This window comes from Ranitomeya variabilis, chromosome 1 (assembly GCF_051348905.1).
Source record: "Ranitomeya variabilis isolate aRanVar5 chromosome 1, aRanVar5.hap1, whole genome shotgun sequence".
In the NCBI taxonomy this organism is placed as follows: Eukaryota; Metazoa; Chordata; class Amphibia; order Anura; family Dendrobatidae; genus Ranitomeya; species Ranitomeya variabilis.
In genome coordinates, this window is record NC_135232.1 from 219649031 (window position 1) to 219672935 (window position 23905).

At 44.6% G+C, this 23905-nt stretch overlaps 1 long non-coding RNA gene across 1 annotated transcript in view; it reads right to left on the bottom strand.

Moving 5' to 3' along the window:
* The window catches only part of LOC143809764 (uncharacterized), an 86043-nt gene that overhangs the window by 34502 nt on the left and 27636 nt on the right, over window positions 1–23905 (bottom strand). Inside the window, exon 2 of the long non-coding RNA XR_013222442.1 lies at window positions 16311–16378. This is a non-coding gene — a long non-coding RNA (uncharacterized LOC143809764). The remainder of the gene's footprint in view (window positions 1–16310; window positions 16379–23905) is intronic.

The window sequence follows — 23905 nt, forward strand, 5'->3', positions numbered from 1 at the left end:
CTCAATACTTGGTCGGGAATCCTTTGGCAGAAATGACTGCTTCAATGCGGCGTGGCATGGAGGCAATCAGCCTGTGACACTGCTGAGATGTTATGGAGGCCCAGGATGCTTCAATAGCGGCCTTAAGCTCATCCAGAGTGTTGGGTCTTGCATCTCTCAACTTTCTCTTCACAATATCCCACAGATTCTCTATGGGGTTCAGGTCAGGAGAGTTGGCAGGCCAATTGAGCACAGTAATACCATGGTCAGTAAACCATTTACCAGTGGTTTTGGCACTGTGAGCAGGTGCCAGGTCGTGCTGAAAAATGAAATCTTCATCTCCATAAAGCATTTCAGCCGATGGAAGCATGAAGTGCTCCAAAATCTCCTGATAGCTAGCTGCATTGACCCTGCCCTTGATGAAACACAGTGGACCAACACCAGCAGCTGACATGGCACCTCACACCATCACTGACTGTGGGTACTTGACACTGGACTTCAGGCATTTTGGCATTTCCTTCTCCCCAGTCTTCCTCCAGACTCTGGCACCTTGATTTCCGAATGACATGCAAAATTTGCTTTCATCAGAAAAAAGTACTTGGGACCACTTAGCAACAGTCCAGTGCTGCTTCTCTGTAGCCCAGGTCAGGCGCTTCTGCCGCTGTTTATGGTTCAAAAGTGGCTTTACCTGGGGAATGCGGCACCTGTAGCCCATTTCCTGCACACGCCTGTGCACGGTGGCTCTGGATGTTTCCACACCAGACTCAGTCCACTGCTTCCTCAGGTTCCCCAAGGTCTGGAATCGGTCCTTCTCCACAATCTTCCTCAGGGTCCGGTCACCTCTTCTCGTTGTACAGCGTTTTCTGCCACATTGTTTCCTTCCAACAGACTTACCATTGAGGTGCCTTGATACAGCACTCTGGGAACAGCCTATTTGTTGAGAAATTTCTTTCTGGGTCTTACCCTCTTGCTTGAGGGTGTCAATGATGGCCTTCTTGACATCTGTCAGGTCGCTAGTCTTACCCATGATGGGGGTTTTGAGTAATGAACCAGGCAGGGAGTTTTTAAAAGCCTCAGGTATCTTTTGCATGTGTTTAGAGTTAATTAGTTGATTCAGAAGATTAGGGTAATAGGTCATTTAGAGAACCTTTTCTTGATATGCTAATTTATTGAGACAGGTTTTTTGGGTTATCAGGAGTTGTATGCCAAAATCATCAGTATTAAAACAATAAAAGACCTGACAAATTTCAGTTGGTGGATAATGAATCTATAGTATATGAAAGTTTAATTGTAATCATTACATTATGGTAAATAATGAAATTTAACACTATATGCTAATTTTTTGAGAAGGACCTGTATAGGGGCAAAATTGTTTCATGAATTGGAATGCGCGGGGTTAAAATTTTGCCTCACAACATAGCCTATGATGCTCTCGGGTCCAGACGTGTGACTGTGCAAAATTTTGTGGCTGTAGCTGCGACGGTGCAGGTGCCAATCCCGGACACACACACACACATTCAGCTTTATATATTAGATATACCTGTAAGTCATCTCCCCTGTATATAGTATATACCTGTATGTCATCTCCCCTGTATATAGTATATACCTGTATGTCATCTCCTCCTGTATATAATATATAGCTGTATATCATCTCCCCTGTATATAGTATATACCTGTATGCCATCTCCTCCTGGCTGTCAATTTGCCTCCAACACTTTTCTTTTCACTTTTTCCCCATTATGTAGATAGGGGCAAAATGGTTTGGTGAATTGGAACACGCGGGGTTAAAATTTTGCCTCACAACATAGCCTATGACGCTCTCGGGGTCCAGACGTGTGACTGTGCAAAATTTTGTGGCTGTAGCTGCGACGGTGCAGATGCCAATCCCGGACATACACACACACACATACATACACACACACATTCAGATATATATGTGTGTGTGTGTGTGTGTTTTAACAATTCCTTATTTTTCTTCATTATTTTCCCTATTTTTATTCCCCTTACGGGACTTTAATCTGTGATTGTCTAATTTCTTATTATAATGCCTGTGAATCGTGGATGCACTGCGCTGCGGCCAGGCTATCCCTGGAGGGGTGTAACCAGTGGCGTAACTACAAAGTAATGGGCCCCGGTGCGAACTTTCAAATGGAGCCCCCCCCCCCACCATGCCAAAATATTTTCCACCCAAATTCATATTTTCCCTATTCATTTCACACACTATAGCTTTGTTGCAATGTTGTATAGTCTGACCTCAGTGGCGTAACTATCCGGTGCCCCATTCTGGTATTTATTTGTCCCCCGTTCTGCCGTTGTTCTGTAATGTATGAAAGAAAATACACCATTATACTCATCAGGGGCTTACATAGAAGTCATGGGGATCCATATAAGAAGTATAATGCACCCCCATAGTCCTCCTTATAATATAATGCACCCCTATAGTCCTCTATATAATATACTGCACAGTTCATAGTCATCCATGTATACATTTAAGTCCATTAAATTTATGATAGCAAAGAAACACATTCAATTACAATCTATATACCAAACCTCCCACCATAATGGACAGGCAAAAGAATGTATTGTTAAAATATATACTTTATTGATATCATAAAAATCCAACAGTATTTCACAAAAAAAATAATTAATGATGATGCTTCCTGTCAAAAACAGATAAAAAATGGTCCCCAAAATACAAGTGACATATATTAGTTTACAGATGGCAATAATGCCTTGGTAATTCCACTCATAAAATTATTCATAAGTCAAAAAACTATTTTAATTCACAAATATAAAATGCTTAAGTGCAACTACTATACTGTCCCTATGTAAAAGACTATAACTACTATAATACCTAATACCTCACGTTACAGTGGCAGTGACTTAAGCAACCAATCAGCTCACAGCTCTCATAGAACTAAAGAAAAACTGATTTTAAAAGTAGTACTATGATTGGCTGCATAGTCCAATCAAGAGCCCTGTAGTATTTTGACCCACGCTGCCCTATGTAGAAATCGGTGGTTCTTGTCTACGTTTCTGCTAGGACTTGCAATTGTAGATATGTACAGTACAGACCAAAAGTTTGGACACACCTTCTCATTTAAAGATTTTTCTGTATTTTCATGACTATGAAAATTGTACATTCACACTGAAGGCACCAAAACTATGAATTAACACATGTGGAATTATATACTTAACAAAAAAGTGTGAAACAACTGAAATTATGTCTTATATTCTAGGTTCTTCAAAGTAGCCACCTTTTGCTTTGATGACTGCTTTGCACACTCTTGGCATTCTCTTGATGAGCTTCAAGAGGTAGTCACCGGGAATGGTCTTCCAACAATCTTGAAGGAGTTCCCAGAGATGCTTAGCACTTGTTGGCCCTTTTGCCTTCACTCTGCGGTCCAGTTCACCCCAAACCATCTCAATTGGGTTCAGGTCTGGTGACTGTGGAGGCCCGGTAATCTGGTTTAGCACCCCGTCACTCTCCTTCTTGGTCAAATAGCCCTTACACAGCCTGGAGGTGTGTTTGGGGTCATTGTCCTGTTGAAAAATAAATGATGATCCAACTAAACGCAAACCGGATGAAATAGCATGCCGCTGCAAGATGCTGTGGTAGCCATGCTGGTTCAGTATGCCTTCAATTTTGAATAAATCCCCAACAGTGTCACCAGCAAAGCACCCTGTTGTGAAATTGGATTCTGGGCTCCCCCGGTGGCCACTTGTGGAATTTAACTTGTGTGCATCATCCCCTCTGTTCACCTGCTCCTATCAGGATGTGGGAGTCGCTATATAACCTTGCTCCTCTGTCAGTTTCATGCCGGTCAACAATGTAATCAGTAGCCTTTCTGTGCATGTTCCTGCTACTAGACAACTCCCAGCTAAGTTGGACTTTTGTCCTTGTGTGTTTTTGCATTTTGTTCCTGTTCACAGCTGCTGTTTCGTTACTGTGTCTGGAAAGCTCTTGTGAGCGGAAATTGCCACTCTGGTGTTATGAGTTAATGCTAGAGTCTTAAAGTAATTTCTGGATGGTGTTTTGATAGGGTTTTCTGCTGACCATGAAAGTGCCCTTTCTGTCTTCATGCTATCTAGTAAGCGGACCTCGATTTTGCTAAACCTATTTTCATACTACGTTTGTCATTTCATCTAAAATCACCGCCAATATATGTGGGGGCCTCTGTCTGCCTTTTGGGAAAATTTCTCTAGAGGTGAGCCAGGACTGTCTTTTCCTCTGCTAGGATTAGGTAGTTCTCCGGCTGGCGCTGGGCATCTAGGGATAAAAAAACGTAGGCATGCTACCCGGCCACTTCTAGTTGTGCGGCAGGTTTAGTTCATGGTCAGTATAGTTTCCATCTTCCAAGAGCTAGTTCTCATATATGCTGGGCTATGTTCTCTCGCCATTGAGAATCATGACAGTTTGACCGGCCAAAAAAAGGGTTAAATTACTGGCTGAGAAAGGAGAGAAAAAAGAAGTCTGCTACAATTTTTTTTTTTTTTTTTTTTTCCCTCTAGTTCTGAGTGTGCTCTTAATTGAATCACTTGCTAGTCTGCCTATACTGCAGCCTTCCTCTCTTCCTCTCCTTCTAATCCTTGAATGGCTCTGTGTTCACCTGTTTCAAATGGATCTTCAGAGTGTAGCTACAGGTTTGAATAATCTCGCCACAAAGGTACAAAATTTGCAAGATTTTGTTGTTCATGCACCTATGTCTGAGCCTAGAATTCCTTTGCCTGAATTCTTCTCGGGGAATAGATCTCACTTTCAAAATTTTAAAAATAATTGCAAATTGTTTTTGTCCCTGAAGTCTCGCTCTGCCGGAGACCCTGCACAGCAGGTCAGGATTGTAATTTCCTTGCTCCGGGGCGACCCTCAAGACTGGGCTTTTGCATTGGCACCAGGGGATCCTGCGTTGCTCAATGTGGATGCGTTTTTTCTGGCCTTGGGGTTGCTTTATGAGGAACCTCATTTAGAGCTTCAGGCGGAAAAGGCCTTGATGTCCTTGTCTCAGGGGCAAGATGAAGCTGAAATATACTGCCAAAAATTCCGCAAATGGTCTGTGCTTGCTCAGTGGAATGAGTGCGCCCTGGCGGCGATTTTCAGAGAAGGTCTCTCTGATGCCATTAAGGATGTTATGGTGGGGTTCCCTGTGCCTGCGAGTCTGAATGAGTCCATGACGATGGCTATTCAGATCGATAGGCGTCTGCGGGAGCGCAAACCTGTGCACCATCTGGCGGTGTCTACTGAGAAAACGCCAGAAAATATGCAATGTGATAGAATTCTGTCCAGAAGCGAGCGGCAGAATTTTAGACGAAAAAATGGGTTGTGCTTCTATTGTGGTGATTCAACTCATGTTATATCAGCATGCTTTAAGCGTACTAAGAAGCCTGACAAGTCTGTTTCAATTAGCACTTTACAGTCTAAGTTTATTCTATCTGTGACCCTGATTTGTTCTTTGTCATCTATTACCGCGGACGCCTATGTCGACTCTGGCGCTGCTTTGAGTCTTATGGATTGGTCCTTTGCCAAACGCTGTGGGTATGATTTGGAGCCATTGGAGGCTCCGATACCTCTGAAAGGGATTGACTCCACCCCATTGGCTAGTAATAAACCACAATACTGGACACAAGTGACTATGCGTGTTAATCCGGATCACCAGGAGGTTATTCGCTTTCTGGTGCTGTATAATCTACATGATGTTTTGGTGCTGGGATTGCCATGGCTGCAATCTCATAACCCAGTCCTCGACTGGAGAGCTATGTCTGTGTTAAGCTGGGGATGTAAAGGAACTCATGGGGACGTACCTTTGGTTTCCATTTCATCATCTATTCCCTCTGAGATTCCTGAATTCTTGTCTGACTTTCGTGACGTTTTTGAAGAACCCAAGGTTGGTTCACTACCTCCGCACCGGGAGTGCGATTGTGCCATAGACTTGATCCCGGGTAGTAAATACCCTAAGGGTCGTTTATTTAATCTGTCTGTGCCTGAACACGCTGCTATGCGAGAATATATAAAGGAGTCCTTGGAAAAGGGACATATTCGTCCTTCGTCATCTCCCTTAGGAGCCGGTTTTTTCTTTGTGTCTAAGAAAGACGGCTCTTTGAGGCCGTGTATTGATTATCGACTTTTGAATAAAATCACGGTTAAATATCAATATCCGTTACCACTGCTTACTGATTTGTTTGCTCGTATAAAGGGGGCCAAGTGGTTCTCTAAGATTGATCTCCGTGGGGCGTATAATTTGGTGCGAATCAAGCAGGGGGATGAGTGGAAAACCGCATTTAATACGCCCGAGGGCCATTTTGAGTATTTGGTGATGCCTTTTGGTCTTTCAAATGCCCCTTCAGTCTTCCAGTCCTTTATGCATGACATTTTCCGCGATTATTTGGATAAATTTATGATTGTGTATCTGGATGATATTCTGATTTTTTCGGATGACTGGGACTCTCATGTCCAGCAGGTCAGGAGGGTTTTTCAGGTTTTGCGGTCTAATTCCTTGTGTGTGAAGGGTTCTAAGTGTGTTTTTGGGGTTCAGAAGATTTCCTTCTTGGGATACATTTTTTCCCCCTCTTCCATCGAGATGGATCCTGTCAAGGTTCAGGCTATTGGTGATTGGACGCAACCCTCTTCTCTTAAGAGTCTTCAGAAATTTATGGGCTTTGCTAACTTTTATCGTCGATTTATTGCTGGTTTTTCTGATGTTGTAAAACCATTGACTGATTTGACTAAGAAGGGTGCTGATGTTGCTGATTGGTCCCCTGATGCTGTGGAGGCCTTTCGGGAGCTCAAGCGCCGCTTTTCTTCCGCCCCAGTGTTGCGTCAGCCTGATGTTGCTCTTCCTTTTCAGGTTGAGGTCGACGCTTCTGAAATCGGAGCTGGGGCGGTGTTGTCGCAGAGAAGTTCCGACTGCTCCGTGATGAGACCTTGTGCTTTTTTTTCCCGTAAATTTTCGCCCGCCGAGCGGAATTATGATATTGGGAATCGGGAGCTTTTGGCCATGAAGTGGGCTTTTGAGGAGTGGCGTCACTGGCTTGAGGGGGCCAGACATCAGGTGGTGGTATTGACTGACCACAAAAATTTAATTTACCTTGAGTCGGCCAGGCGCCTGAATCCTAGACAAGCGCGCTGGTCGTTGTTTTTCTCTCGGTTTAATTTTGTGGTGTCTTACCTACCGGGTTCTAAGAATGTTAAGGCGGATGCCCTTTCTAGGAGTTTTGAGCCTGACTCCCCTGGTAATTCTGAGCCCACAGGTATCCTTAAAGATGGAGTGATATTGTCTGCCGTTTCTCCAGACCTGCGGCGGGCCTTGCAGGAGTTTCAGGCGGATAGACCTGATCGTTGCCCACCTGGTAGACTGTTTGTTCCTGATGATTGGACCAGTAGAGTCATCTCTGAGGTTCATTCTTCTGCGTTGGCAGGTCATCCTGGAATCTTTGGTACCAGGGATTTGGTGGCAAGGTCCTTCTGGTGGCCTTCCCTGTCACGAGATGTGCGAGGCTTTGTGCAGTCTTGTGACGTTTGTGCTCGGGCCAAGCCTTGTTGTTCTCGGGCTAGTGGATTGTTGTTACCCTTGCCTATCCCGAAGAGGCCTTGGATGCACATCTCGATGGATTTTATTTCGGATCTGCCTGTTTCTCAGAAGATAGTTGTTGTTTCTTCATATTCTGTTATCATTGGGATTATTCCATTTATTTGGCTTGGATTCATGGCTTAGAGATGCTATTTCCTATATGTTTTCATGTACACAACAGATAGTTTATTTATATGAGGTTTATGTAGAATTGTGTGACATGTTAATTGTGCTCTTTTTCCTATTAGGTGTCTAGTTCTTGCCATTTTCTCATTTACATGCTCTTCATTTCTTTGTGCGGCCGCACAGTGTATCTTTTGCGCTTTTCATCTCATTTCTGCGCATATATCCATACTTGTAGGTATGTGCCTACTGGCACACCAGTATTAGGTGGCTATCTTTCATTCAGCTACTTGCTCTTTCATACCTCTGATCATGCGCAGTGTATCCTGATCTCACCGGGCTACCGCGCCTGCGTTCTTATTTTGCTATCTCTAGATCTGATCATGCGCATTAGGTCCCGGTCTCCCTGATCTAGGACGCTTGCGCACTCATCTCCCCTTTCCTCACTTCCGGTCTTCCACCTGGATCGTCACACACCGGTATTGTATAGGATCGTTATTGCCGCTATATTTAGCGGCTTCTTTCAGCAGGAGATTTACTTTTCCCTGACGAAGCTGCTTAGTGCAGCGATACGCGTGGGATTCTCCCACACCTTCTTCTTATTGCCCATTGATCCGCCAGCACTGGGGTCCTTTTTCATGACAGCCGTTGGACATAGACTTATTTTAGCTCCTTCTTCTTGGTGGTGAGCCGGCTTATTGCTGCTGTCTGTCCTTTTGGTTGTACTATTGCTCAGCTACATCTGCAGCACTTTGTATTTGCAACGGTGATTCTTGTCCATATTACCATTTCGTTGCCCTTAGGTACCCCACTGCTGATTATATTTGCACACCTTGTGTTCCCTTATTTCTTCCAGGTAGATAGGGTACATTTTAGTCACAGGGTTGTATTCATACAGTGTGCATTTTGCATACAGGGGACCTTGTTTATGGTGTGATAACGAGTGGGGACGCCCACTGGTTATTGGTATCTGTGGTGCTAAAATTATACCAGCTATAAGTGCCCAACCTCAATATATTTATATTGTCTATATCCATATGTTCATGCATGGGACTGTATTAATATTTGCCTCATCATCTCAGGCTGTTGTTGGTCACGTATTTAGTAGAATGGTGTGTTTGTCGTTTGATCCTTATGGGACATGGTTTTAATGTTTTTATATTTTGTACGTTTTTGTCTTACAATAAAGTTGTGATTTATTATATATATATATAGGTGTGCACACATTTATGTCATGTCTCTTCTCTCTTCTTGTTTAACATTGCATTTTTCATGCTTTGTGTAGCACCCTAGTGTTTATAGTCATACAATTGTTGTGCTCCGGACACATTTCTTTATCTTGTTTCTCAGAAGATGTCTGTCATCTGGGTGGTGTGTGACCGTTTCTCTAAGATGGTCCATCTGGTTCCCTTGCCTAAGTTGCCTTCTTCTTCCGAGTTGGTTCCTCTGTTTTTTCAAAATGTTGTTCGTTTGCATGGTATTCCGGAGAATATCGTTTCTGACAGAGGGACCCAATTCGTGTCTAGATTTTGGCGGGCATTCTGTGCTAGGATGGGCATAGATTTGTCTTTTTCGTCTGCTTTCCATCCTCAGACTAATGGCCAGACCGAGCGGACTAATCAGACCTTGGAGACATATTTGAGGTGTTTTGTGTCTGCGGATCAGGATGATTGGGTTGCTTTTTTGCCTTTGGCGGAGTTCGCCCTCAATAATCGGGCCAGCTCTGCCACCTTGGTGTCCCCGTTTTTCTGTAATTCGGGGTTTCATCCTCGATTTTCCTCCGGTCAAGTGGAATCTTCGGATTGTCCTGGAGTGGATGCTGTGGTGGAGAGGTTGCATCAGATTTGGGGGCAGGTGGTGGACAATTTGAAGTTGTCCCAGGAGAAGACTCAGCTTTTTGCCAACCGCCGTCGTCGTGTTGGTCCTCGGCTTTGTGTTGGGGACTTGGTGTGGTTGTCTTCTCGTTTTGTCCCTATGAGGGTTTCTTCTCCTAAGTTTAAGCCTCGGTTCATCGGCCCGTACAAGATATTGGAGATTCTTAACCCTGTGTCCTTCCGTTTGGACCTCCCTGCATCCTTTTCGATTCATAATGTTTTTCATCGGTCATTGTTGCGCAGGTATGAGGTACCAGCTGTGCCTTCCGTTGAGCCTCCTGCTCCGGTGTTGGTTGAGGGTGAGTTGGAGTACGTTGTGGAAAAGATCTTGGACTCTCGTGTTTCCAGACGGAAACTCCAGTATCTGGTCAAATGGAAGGGATACGGTCAGGAGGATAATTCTTGGGTCACTGCCTCTGATGTTCATGCCTCCGATCTTGTCCGTGCCTTTCATAGGGCTCATCCTGATCGCCCTGGTGGTTCTGGTGAGGGTTCGGTGCCCCCTCCTTGAGGGGGGGGTACTATTGTGAAATTGGATTCTGGGCTCCCCCGGTGGCCACTTGTGGAATTTAACTTGTGTGCATCATCCCCTCTGTTCACCTGCTCCTATCAGGATGTGGGAGTCGCTATATAACCTTGCTCCTCTGTCAGTTTCATGCCGGTCAACATTGTAATCAGTAGCCTTTCTGTGCATGTTCCTGCTACTAGACAACTCCCAGCTAAGTTGGACTTTTGTCCTTGTGTGTTTTTGCATTTTGTTCCTGTTCACAGCTGCTGTTTCGTTACTGTGTCTGGAAAGCTCTTGTGAGCGGAAATTGCCACTCTGGTGTTATGAGTTAATGCTAGAGTCTTAAAGTAATTTCTGGATGGTGTTTTGATAGGGTTTTCTGCTGACCATGAAAGTGCCCTTTCTGTCTTCATGCTATCTAGTAAGCGGACCTCGATTTTGCTAAACCTATTTTCATACTACGTTTGTCATTTCATCTAAAATCACCGCCAATATATGTGGGGGCCTCTGTCTGCCTTTTGGGAAAATTTCTCTAGAGGTGAGCCAGGACTGTCTTTTCCTCTGCTAGGATTAGGTAGTTCTCCGGCTGGCGCTGGGCATCTAGGGATAAAAAAACGTAGGCATGCTACCCGGCCACTTCTAGTTGTGCGGCAGGTTTAGTTCATGGTCAGTATAGTTTCCATCTTCCAAGAGCTAGTTCTCATATATGCTGGGCTATGTTCTCTCGCCATTGAGAATCATGACAGCACCCCCACACCATCACACCTCCTCCTCCATGCCTCACAGTGGGAACCAAGCATGTAGAGTCCATCCGTTCACCTTTTCTGCATCGCACAAAGACAAGGTGGTTGGAACCAAAGATCTCAAATTTGGACTTATCAGACCAAAGCACAGATTTCCACTGGTCTAATGTCCATTCCTTGTGTTCTTTAGCCCAAACAAGTCTCTTCTGCTTGTTGCCTGTCCTTAGCAGTGGTGTCCTAGCAGCTATTTTACCATGAAGGCCTGCTGCACAAAGTCTCCTCTTAACAGTTGTTGTAGAGATGTGCCTGCTGCTAGAACTCTGTGTGGCATTGACCTGGTCTCTAATGTGAGCTGCTGTTAACCTGAGATTTCTGAGGCTGGTGACTCGGATAAACTTATCCTCAGAGGCAGAGGTGACCCTTGGTCTTCCTTTCCTGGGGCGGTCCTCATGTGAGCCAGTTTCTTTGTAGCGCTTGATGGGTTTTGCCACGGTACTTGGGGACACTATAAAAGTTTTCCCAATTTTTCAGACTGACTGACCTTCATTTCTTAAAGTAATGATGGCCACTCGTTTTTCTTTACTTAGCTGCTTTTTCTTGCCATAATACAAATTCTAAAAGTCTATTCAGTAGGACTATCAGCTGTGTATCCATCAGACTTCTGCACAACATAACTGATGGTCCCAACCCCATTTATAAGACAAAAAATCCCACTTATTAAACCTGACAGGGCACACCTGTGAAGTGAAAACCATTCCCGGTGACTACCTCTTGAAGCTCATCAAGAGAATGCCAAGAGTGTGCAAAGCAGTCATCAAAGCAAAAGGTGGCTACTTTGAAGAACCTAGAATATAAGACATTTTTTCAGTTGTTTCACACTTTTTTGTTAAGTAAATAATTCCACATGTGTTAATTCATAGTTTTGATGCCTTCAGTGTGAATGTACAATTTTCATAGTCATGAAAATACAGAAAAATCTTTAAATGAGGTGTGTCCAAACTTTTGGTCTGTACTGTACATTAACTGTGTTCGCCCTGCTGCCACTTGTATACACTGCACCACATTCACTCATGAGTTGACGAGAGTCTATTATCTCTGAGCAGCCAGTCCCGCAGACCACTTAGTCAGGAGCAGGGAATGACTGAAAGCGATGAGGAAGCTTCCCACCACTACTCACCTACAATGTCTGCGTACAGCTCCCGGCACCGATCGGCTGCTAATAACAGGACAGGTGCAGATTTGAGGCCTGAGGGACCCTTTGGCAGCAGGAGGAGGAAGATGCAGCAAGGGCTTGCAGCTTTTTAGGCTTAATAACCAAAAGCTGCAGCACTCGGCCACTCACACTCACACCTTCGGTGCTGCTGAAGGACCTGTGGACACGCCTCTCTCCGGTCACAAGGTTGGATCACGTGACCGCATTCAATCCATCTTCCCCCATGTAACTGGAGGACCTACAGTGACGCCTCTCTGCTGCTGGTCACAAAGGTTGGGTCCTTCTCCTTCACTATTGCTAGACAGGTGGACGGACAGGCCCCTAAGCAGTCCGGGCCCCGTTGCAGCTGCGACCACTGCGACTGCTATAGTTATGCCCCTGGGTGTAACTAAGCAGTTACCTGGTATTCACTGGAGCCTCTGATGGTGAGGTCAGACTTGAGCAGCAGGTAGCTGCCAGGTACCACTCCAGGGTAGTGTCCGGTGCATTAGCAGCTGACCCCAAGGGTCAGAGATGCTGGTTCAGATAGTGGGACCCAGGAAGGACAGCCACTGGTGCAAACTGTGCTTCTCCTGGAGAGCAGACAAGTCGTCCACTGGTCCGGATTCAGACTGCAGCTTTAGGGTAGAAGGCAGGATGGCCACTGGTACTGGTACTGACTGTGTGGCTCTGGATAGCAGACAGGATGGCCACTAGTCTGGTACAGACTGCACGGATACAGGATAGTAGACAGAATGGCCACTGGTATGGTTTCAGACTGTGCAACTTCTGAATAGCAGACAGGTCAGGAATGGAAACAGGATACAGGTTAGACTACAAAGGTTCGGGATAAGACAAGTGGACAGGGGACCTAACAGCAGACAGGCAAGTACTAATAAACACTGTTCAGGCACTTCCAAACAAGTGGAGGTGCCTTAAGTAGTAAGTGTCTCCCAGCTATAGGCTGAAGACACTTTAGGAGAGTGTGCACTATCTCTTTAAGAGACAGTGAGTGCATGCTGCCAGGAGATCTGCCAGGTGTGTGCAGACCCATAATTTTTTTTTGTTAGGAAGTTAGAAGGGTTAAAAGTTCACCAGCAATATCTCATTTTTCAAACAAAATTTACAAAACCATATTTTTAGTGACTATATCACGTTTGAAGTGACTTTGAGGGTCCTATACGACAGAAAATACCCAAAAGTGACACCATTCTAAAAACTGCACCCCTTAAACTGCTTAAAACCACATTCAATAAGTTTATTAACACTTTAGGTGCTGCACAGGAATTAAAGCAATGTAGAAAAAAAAATTAACAATTTAATTTTTCCCACATCTGTCACTCCAAACTCCTTGTAAAGTTTTCAAATATAATGAGGTCGAGAAGAAAAGAATGAGAAAGGATGGGGAAGAATAACAGAAAGAAACCAGTAGTCAACAATATACTGAGGAAGGGGGGGATGGAAGAGAAGAGGAGACCCACCACCCACCAGGAGTAAACAGTTGACATATAGGCAACCCATTTTTGACCATACAAGATCAGCTCAATACAAGTGAGCAGGGAACAAACAATCATGACATCAAAAATCACACTAGTTCGAAGTACTCAGAAGTTTGTTGGAAAATCAACCATTGAAAACAGGTATTGTAGAATTTCATATAGGAGTCATGAATGGAGGAAGTCAAATCTTCCATGTATAAAATCTCATTAATGGGAACCTGTCACCCCCAAAATTGAAGATGAGCTAAGCCTACTGGCATCAGGGGCTTATCTACAGCATTCTGTACCCTGTACCTGTATCTGATCTTTCCTGTTTCTGCCACCCTGGAGGCTGACTACCCAGGCCTGAACCCTGAAATTGTACTTGTGTCAGACCTTGTCTGAATTAGGACCTATGCCTGAAACTGTTTCTAGTCTGGATCTTTTCCTAAATTTCCCTAAACCTGCAGTGTCTGTACCAGTGCCTATCTCTATTCTGTTGTCACTGTGCAATATTAGTAATTAATGTGTACACTTGCTACTTGATTATGAGCACCCTGTGTGAGTCTGGCTATGCCTATCCTTTGTGTACTTGTCCTTACCTGACCCAGTCTGTTCTATGTGAATCTGCTGTTGTCTGTCCTGTGGGAATCTGCGGTTCCCTGTCTGTCCGCATCTGCGATTCCCTTTCTGCCTGCATCTCTGGTTCCCTGTCTGTCTGCACTTGTGTTCCAGTACCCCCTTGCCAGAAACCCAGCTCTCCTTAAAGCCGCTCCTGTTTGTCCTGTCTGAACTGGGTCGTACACCTGCCTGTCTATATAGCAGTTGTGTCTGCCAACACCTTCGTATGTCATTGATGGCTCAGCTACCGTGTGACCGAGGTCAGTCCTTGTGTAGCACCTGGTCATGCCTCCCCGGGCTCTACTCCAAGGTCAGTCTTGGGGAGGCACTTAGTCACGCCCCTCCAGGCTCTCCTCGGTCCACAGCACAGTGGGACCATATTTCACACTCGCGCTAAACAGTCCGCAAGCGTAGTTACTGTCAAGATCATTCTCCTATTTTAGAATAAATGGAGGCGGGGGTTGATCCAGTGGGGAACTCAGAATGGAGTAGATCCTAGACAAAGTATATGGGACAAAATATTGTAAAACACCTTTATTGTAACAATGTGTGGCATCTCTTTAAATAACCTTGTTTTAACCTCTTTTCACATATTTAACCCCAATTTTTTAAATCTGACCAGCGTCACTTTATTTGGAAATAACTCTGAAACGCTTCAACAAATCCCAGTGATTTTGAGGTTGCTTATTCGTGGCACATTAATCTATGATAATGGTAAAAATTAGGTTTATATGTTTTGTGTTTATTTACAACAATATCAGAAGTTTGAGAAAAATGTTAAAAAATTAGCAACTTTCAAACTTGGAATGATTATCCCTTTAATCCAGATAGTCATACCATAGAAAAACCTTAATAACATTTCCCTCATGTTTGCTTTAAATCTGCACGATTTGTAAAATGTTCTTTTATTTTTTTAGAATTTTAGGAGGTTTAAAAATGTAGCAGCAATTTTTCATTTTTTTTTAGGAAACTTATACAGTATATATATTTACAAAAGTTATTTTTTGAGGGACCTAACCATGTTTGAAGTGACTTTGAGGGTCCTATATATTGGGAAACCCCCAAAAGTTATACCATTTTAAAAACAGCACCCCCGACACATTGAAAACTGCTGTCAGGTAGTTTATTTACCCTTGAAGAAATTTGCAGGAATGAAAAAGTGCATGTTTACCACCTAAATGCCTCTAACTTCTGAACAGGTCACTACAGCCGGCAGACTCTAAGGCCACTATTTGGTCATGAATTGCCATGGTAAACATCAGGACCACATCAATCATGATCTCAGGGCATCAATGGGGTTAAAGAGGGAGAAGCCACACTCTGTTAACCATTTATAATGATGTAGTCACTATTGACAGCAGTATCTAAGGGGTTAAACAGATATGGATGGTGCTAACACCGATAGTGGCTGATGCAGCAAGTTGTCAGCTATAGTGTACAGCCGACAGCTACCGGATTGTCTCCTGTGTGGAGATGCTAGTCTCTTATATCTCAGGTCAGTCAAAAGACGTATTGGTGAACGTTAAGGGAATATACATCTTTTACATGGTATTCTTTCATCTAATTGCCAATTCACTGATATATCACCTATACACCTCTCACTATAACCTTTACACTTCAGTATACATGCACATATGCGTATATACTATCTACTATTACTTTGTTTCTAATTTTACACACCCACCTTTTACATATTATCCTGGGGCTAACTATTTCTTTCCACACATATTTTGTCATTGTCTTTACTTTTTATTTATTTCACTGAGGGTACCGTCACACAGTGGCATTTTCATCGCTACGACGGTACGATTCGTGACTGGGCAATATACTACGTGACTGGGCAATATACTACGTGGCTGGGCAATATACTACGTGGACATGCATATTCTAGAATACCCGATGCGTTAGAATCGGGCCACCATCTAGTATGCATTATAAGAAGGGTACTTGGTCCAAAAAGAGGGACTACACTCCCATAGGATATTTCATAACAATGGCTGCACAATAGAATATTGCCCCTGGTAATACGCCTGAGTGAATAGCAAATATCTTAGTCTTAAACCAAAAACAGAGTACCAATACCTTAAACACAAGATATGTGTGTAACCAAAGGGGTCACTCTTTGCTCATTCCTAGGTAAACCTAAGTATGTCCCTGTGTACCTTAGTACGTTATGGCCAGTAGTGATAAAGTGCAAACAGTAGGTAAATAATTAAAGGTAATGTACCTGATGTGCTGCCACGTGAAATACCTCTGCGTCCCTCTGCCTCGACGTGTGTTTCGCAATGCTTCTTCCTGTTAGTGAGATGTTATGTAATTTAGTGGTATTATGCCATCCAGGGAGATGGGTATAATTATATTTGAGCACTTTTTTTTTGTGAATATATACTTTTTATTTATTTGTATTATTTTTTCTTCATAACATTGTATATCACACCTTTCCATCTGGAAAGTCTTTATTTGATGTACAATTATCTGACATATATTGAAACACTGTTTTCCCTTATATAACATATATGGTAGTATTAACAGGATTACTGTGTCTATGCACAATACCAGTATAATAATAAGTGTGACTGGCAGGGCCGTATTTAGAGTTTCTGCTGCCCTAGGCACTTTTAGTGCTGCCTCCCCATTGGTGAGTATGACACTATCGGCAGTGACTTTTGGCAAAAATCACTGATGTGAAAGTAGTCTTTTCCAGCAGATCCGGCAGTTTTTCGGCATCTGCTGCGTAATGGATCACTTACGGCAACACTGCGTTTGGCCTCATTCATTCCCTATGGGATTTGCAGCACTTGCTGTGATCTGGCAAATGTGGTACCATACCTCCCAACTTTTGAAGGAGGCGAAAGAGGGCAAAAATTTGCAGCGCGCGAAGCGCGCCGCTGCACATTTTAGCCCACGCCTATGACCACACCCGTTTCACAACTAGTCACACCTATATCCACGTCCCAACCAAACCCATTTAGCACTGCTGATCACACTGTTTCATAAACAATAATTATAAACAAAAAAAATGGCCACACAGTGCTCCATACTGTATAATGGCCACACATGATGCTCCATATTGTATAATAGCCCCACATGATGCTCCATACTGTAGAATGGCCCCACATAATGCTCCATACTGTATAATAGCCCCACATGATGCTCCATACTGTGTAATGCCACACATGATGCTCCATACTGTATAATGCCACACATGATGCTCCATACTGTATAATGCCACACATGATGCTCAATACTGTATAATGGCCACACATGATGCTCCATACTGTATAATGGCCACACATGATGCTCAATACTGTATAATAGCCCCACATGATGCTCCATACTGTATAATGCCACACATGATGCTCAATACTGTATAATGCCACACATGATGCTCAATACCGTATAATGCCACACATGATGCTTCATACTGTATAATGCCACACAAGATGCTCAATACTGTATAATGGCCACACATGATGCTCCACACTGTATAATGGCCCCACATGATGCTCCATACTGTATAATAGCCCCACATGATGCTCCATACTGTATAATGCCACACATGATGCTCAATACTGTATAGTGGCAACACATGATGCTCAATACTGTATAATGGCCACACAGTGCTCCATATTGTATAATGGCCACACATGATGCTCAATACTGTATAATGGCCCCAGATGATGCTCCATAGTGTATAATGCCACACATGATGCTCAATACTGTATAATGGCCACACATGATGCTCCATACTGTATAATGGCCACACATGATGCTCAAAACTGTATAATGGCCCCACATGCTGCTCAATACTGTATAATGGCCACACATGATGCTCCATACTATATAATGGCCACACATGATGCTCAATACTGTATAATGGCCACATATGATGCTCCATGCATACTGTATAATGGCCCACCCCCCTCCTATCCTGTATGCATAGCTCATCTCCCCCTGTATGCATGGCTCATCGGCTCCCTGCTCCCATCATGCATGGCTCATCTCTCCCCCCTCCCTGTACGCATGGCTCATCTCCCCCCTCCTGTATGCATGGGTGGCTCATCTCTCCCCCCTGTATGCGTGGCTCATCTCCCCCTCCCTGTATGCATGGGTGGCTCATCTTTCCCCCTCCCTGTATGCGTGGCTCATATCCCCCTCCCTTTATGCATGGGTGGCTCATCTTCCCCCCTCCCTGTATGCGTGGCTCATCTCCCCCTCCCTGTATGCATGGGTGGCTCATCTTCCCCCCTCCCTGTATGCGTGGCTCATCTTCCCCTCCCTGTATGCATGGGTGGCTCATCTTCCCCCCCTCCCTGTATGCGTGGCTCATCTCCCCCTCCCTGTATGCATGGGTGGCTCTGGCTCATCTCCCATCCCCCCCGTATGCGTAACTCATCTCCCCCTCCCTGTATGCATGGGTGGCTCTTGCTCATCTCCCACCCCCCCTGTGTGCGTGGCTCATCTCCCCCTCCCTGTATGCATGGGTGGCTCTGGCTCATCTCCCATCCCCCCCTATATGTGTGGCTCATCTCCCCATCCCTGTATGCATGGGTGGCTCTGGCTCATCTCCCATCCCCCCGTATGCATGGCTCATCGGCTCCCATCTTGCATGGCTTGTCATCTCTCCCCCCCTGGCCCCCTCAATGCATGGCTCATCAGCTCCCCGCCACTCCCATCTTGTATGGCTCGGCTCCCCATCCACGGTCCTCCTTCATCCTCCCCCCGTCCTCCCTGGTTGTCATCATGCTCACCATTTCCACACCGCGCAGAACGGAATCCTCCACCTCTGTCTCGGCGCAGCACCCTCGTCCTGTGTGAGCATTCACGTGGTACCGCTCATTAAGGTCATGAATATGCGTCCATATTCATCACCTTAATGAGTGGTACCACGTGACCGCTCACACAGGACGAGATGCCGTTGTTGAGACCAGACCAGGCATCGCTGGAGTAGGTGAGTATGAATCATACTGTATGATGACTTCAAGGGGGGCAAGGAGGCAGGCGGGTGGGTGGTTTAAGGTGACCCTGGCCCGGACTTTATAAAAAAAACAAAACAAAAACCTGCTCAGGTGATGCCCCCTGCATCGTCCCGCCCTAGGCACGTGCCCTCAAGTGCCTGGTGGCAAATACGGCCCTGGTGACTGGTTCCCATTCCACTTTCTAACATTTACCATTTTTTACTGTTTAGTGAGATTATGGTTTTTGCAGCAGTTATTATATCTGTTACCCTACATCAACCTTGTGGTTCCTTTTAAATTATTTTCTATTTCTTAATATATTTTTGCTTTTACCATTTTTCATATTATATTATTGTTTTTATTTGTGCGGGCAATCTGTTGTACACAGTGCCAACTATTGCCACTAATTTTTACAATAAAGCTGTTTTATAATATTTTGTCCCATATCTACTTTTTTGATCTATCTTCAGTGTTCTCCTCTCGGTTTTCACTATTATCTCGAATGGTCTGCCATTCAGCTCTTTAGGACGTATACGCGATCACCAGACATTATAGTGTGAGCAGTATTCTAACCTTGTACATACAGTACAGACCAAAAGTTTGGACACACCTTCTCATTTATAGATTTTTCTGTATTTTCATGACTATGAAAATTGTACATTCACACTGAAGGCATCAAAACTATGAATTAACACATGTGGAATTATATACTTAACAGTGTGAAACAACTGAAAATATGTCTTATATTCTAGGTTCTTCAAAGTAGCTACCTTTTGCTTTGATGACTGCTTTGCACACTCTTGGCATTCTCTTGATGAGCTTCAAGAGGTAGTCACCAGGAATGGTCTTCCAACAATCTTGAAGGAGTTCCCAGAGATGCTTAGCACTTGTTGGCCCTTTTGTCTTCACTCTGCGATCCAGCTCACCCCAAACCATCTCGATTGGGTTCAGGTCTGGTGACTATGGAGGCCAGGTCATCTGGCGTAGCACCCCATCACTCTCGTTCTTAGTGAAATAGCCCTTACACAGCCTGGTGTGTTTGGGGTCATTGTCCTGTTGAAAAATAAAGGATGGTCCAACTAAATGCAAACCGGATGGAATAGCATGCTGCTGCAAGATGCTGTGATAGCCATTCTGGTTCAGTATGCCTTCAATTTTGAATAAATCCCCAACAGCATCACCAGCAAAGCACCACCACACCATCACACCTCCATACTTCATGGTGGGAACCAGGCATGTAGAGTCCATCCGTTCACCTTTTCTACGTCGCACAAAGACACGGTGGTTGGAAACAAAGATCTCAAATTTGGATTCATTAGATCAAAGCACAGATTTCCCCTGGTCTAATGTCCATTCCTTGTGTTCTTAATCACAAACAAGTCTATACTGCTTGTTGCCTGTCCTTAGCAGTGGTTTCCTAGCAGCTATTTTACCATGAAGGCCTGATGTACAAAGTCTCCTTTTAACAGTTGTTGTAGAGAAGTGTCTGCTGCTAGAACTCTGTGTGGCATTGACCTGGTCTCTAATCTGAGCTGCTGTTAACCAGCGATTTCTGAGGCTGGTGACTCGGATAAACTTATCCTCAGAAGCAGAGGTGACGCTTGGTCTTCCTTTCCTGGGGCGGTCCTCATGTGAACCAGTTTCTTTGTAGCGCTTGATGATGTTTGCAACTGCACTTGGGGACACTTTCAAAGTTTTCCCAATTTTTCGGGCTGACATAACTTAATTTCTTAAAGTAATGATGGTCACTCATTTTTCTTTACTTAGCTGCTTTTTTCTTGCCATAATACAAATTCTAACAGTCTATTGAGTAGGACTATCAGCTGTGCATCCACCAGACTTCTGCACAACACAACTGATGGATCTAACCCCATGTATAAGGCAAGAAATCCCACTTATTAAACCTGACAGGGCAAACCTGTGAAGTGAAAACCATTCCCGGTGACTACCTCTTGAAGCTCATCAAGAGAATGCCAAGAGTGTGCAAAGCAGTCATCAAAGCAAAAGGTGGCTACTTTGAAGAACCTAGAATATAAGACATAATTTCAGTTGTTTCACACTTTTCTGTTAAGTATATAATTCCACATGTGTTAATTCATAGTTTTGATGCCTTCAGTGTGAATGTACAATTTTCATACAATAGCAAAGTGAAGGACAATATCCAATCTAGGTGAAGCATAAAAAATCCTTTATTGTGCCAAATGCAACATTTCAACCATAGAGTTTTTTTTTTTTTTTTTTTTTTTAAAAAGGGCCTCTCTGACCTTTCCCGGCGCCTGCACACTGCAGTACTTTGCTCTGCCCTCAACAGGGCAGACAAAGTACGCCTGCGCCGGAGCTGCAGCGTGAAGACAAGAAGAGGACGTCATCTGATGAAGATAGGAGGCGCCGGACCGGACCAGCAGCGGGACCGCCCCTGGGTGAGTATAATCTAATCTCTTTTTCTCATCTTTTAGGATACATCGGGGGCTTACCTACAGCATTCCAGAATGCTGTAGATAAGCCCCTGATGCCGGTGGGCTTACCTTACCCTCGATTTTGGGGTGACAGATTCCCTTTAAGTCCATTTTATCAGTAATATAGAGTAATATAGAGATTGTGTCCCCTACTTCTTTTTTGGTCATGAAGGACCAGAGCCACAACTAGATCCGGAAGTCAGATCAACGCCCTTCAGTTATCTCAAACTACATGGAAGTAGAGTAATGCTTTCTGCAAATTAAGATGTCCAACCTTCCAAGATGGGATCTTCAAGCAAATCTATCTGCACATTTGCATACCTCCCAACTTCTGAAGATGGGAAAGAGGGACAAAGTTTGCGGCTGCACATGATGCTCCATACTGTATAATGACTGCACATGATGCTCCATGCTGTATAATGACCCCACATGATGCTCAATACTGTATAATGGCCACACATGATGCTCCATACTGTATAATGAAAACACACGATGCTCCATACTGTATAATGAACACACATGATGCTCCATACTGTATAATGACTGCACATGATGCTCCATACTGTATAATGACCGCACATGATGCTCCATACTGTATAATGGCCACACAGTGCTCCATACTGTATAATAAACACGCATGATGCTCCATACTGTATAATGACCACACATGATGCTCAATACTGTATAATGACCGCACATGATGCGCCATACTGTATAATGACCGCACATGATGCTCCATACTGTATAATGACTGCACATGATGCTCCATACTGTATAATGACCGCACATGATGCTCCATACTGTATAATGACCACACATGATGCTCCATACTGTATAATGGCCACACATGATGCTCCATACTGTATAATGGCCGTACATGATGCTCCATACTGTATAATGACCGCACATGATGCTCAATACTGTATAATGACCGCACATGATGCTCCATACTGTATAATGGCCGCACATGATGCTCCATACTGTATAATGACTGCACATGATGCTCTATGCTGTATAATGACCGCACATGATGCTCCATGCTGTATAATGACCCCACATGATGCTCCATACTGTATAATGACTGCACATGATGCTCCATACTGTATAATGACCCCACATGATGCTCCATACTGTATAATGACCGCACATGATGCTCCATACTGTATAATGACCGCACATGATGCTCCATACTGTATAATGACCGCACATGATGCTCCATACTGTATAATGGCCGCACATGATGCTCCATACTGTATAATGACCACACATGATGCTCAATACTGTATAATGACCGCACATGATGCTCCATACTGTATAATGACTGCACATGATGCTCCATACTGTATAATGGCCACACAGTTCTCCATACTGTAAAATGATCCCACATGATGCTTAATACTGTATACTGACCCCCCTCCTCTATGTATGGCTCATATTCCCCCCCCCCTCCTGTATGTATGGCTCATATTTCCCCCTCCTGTATGCATGGCTCATATTCCCCAACTGTATGCATGGCTCATATTCCCCTTCCCCCTCCGGTATGCATGGCTCATATTTCCCCCTCCTGTATGCATGGCTCATATTTCCCCCTCCTGTATGCATGGCTCATATTTCCCCCTCCTGTATGCATGGCTCATATTCCCCCCTCCAGTATGCATGGCTCATATTTCCCCCTCCTGTATGCATGGCTCATATTTCCCCCTCCTGTATGCATGGCTCATATTCCCCCCCCCGTATGTATGGCTCATATTCCCCCCCCTGTATGCATGGCTCATATTCCCCCCCCATCCTCCTGTATGCATGGCTCATATTTCCCCCTCCTCATTATGCATGGCTCATCTCTCCACCCCCCTCCTGCCCCCCCACTCCCCCCCCGCACCCATCTTGGATGGCGATGGCGCGGCTTACCGTCCTCCATCATCCCCCCTCCCCTGTCCTCCATCCCTCATACTTACCTGTTCCTCACCGCGCGGTCATCCCTCTCGCTCTGTGTCCCGACTCCCGGCTCAGCACCTTCTTCCTGGGTGAGCGGTCATGTGATACCGCTCATTAGGTCATGAATATGCGCATATTCATGACCTTAAATGAGCGGTACAACGTGACAGCTCATTCAGGAGCGCTGCAGAAGCCGAGACCATCGCTGGAGCAGGGTGAGTATTGTCTTCAAGGAGGGTGGGTGGGGGGGCGGGGGCGGGAGGTGACCCAACTTTTATAAAAAAAAAAAAAAAAAAAAAACAGCAACAAACCTTGCGTAGTGCGGGACAACTAATGTCCCGCCCAGGATCACGGGGCTGACTGTCAAAATCAGGACAGTCCCGCGGGATCCGGGATGGTTGGGAGGTATGCATTTGTTTGTGAAGTACAAAACTAAAGCCTGTCAAGACCGTAGCACAGCCTCCACCAGTACA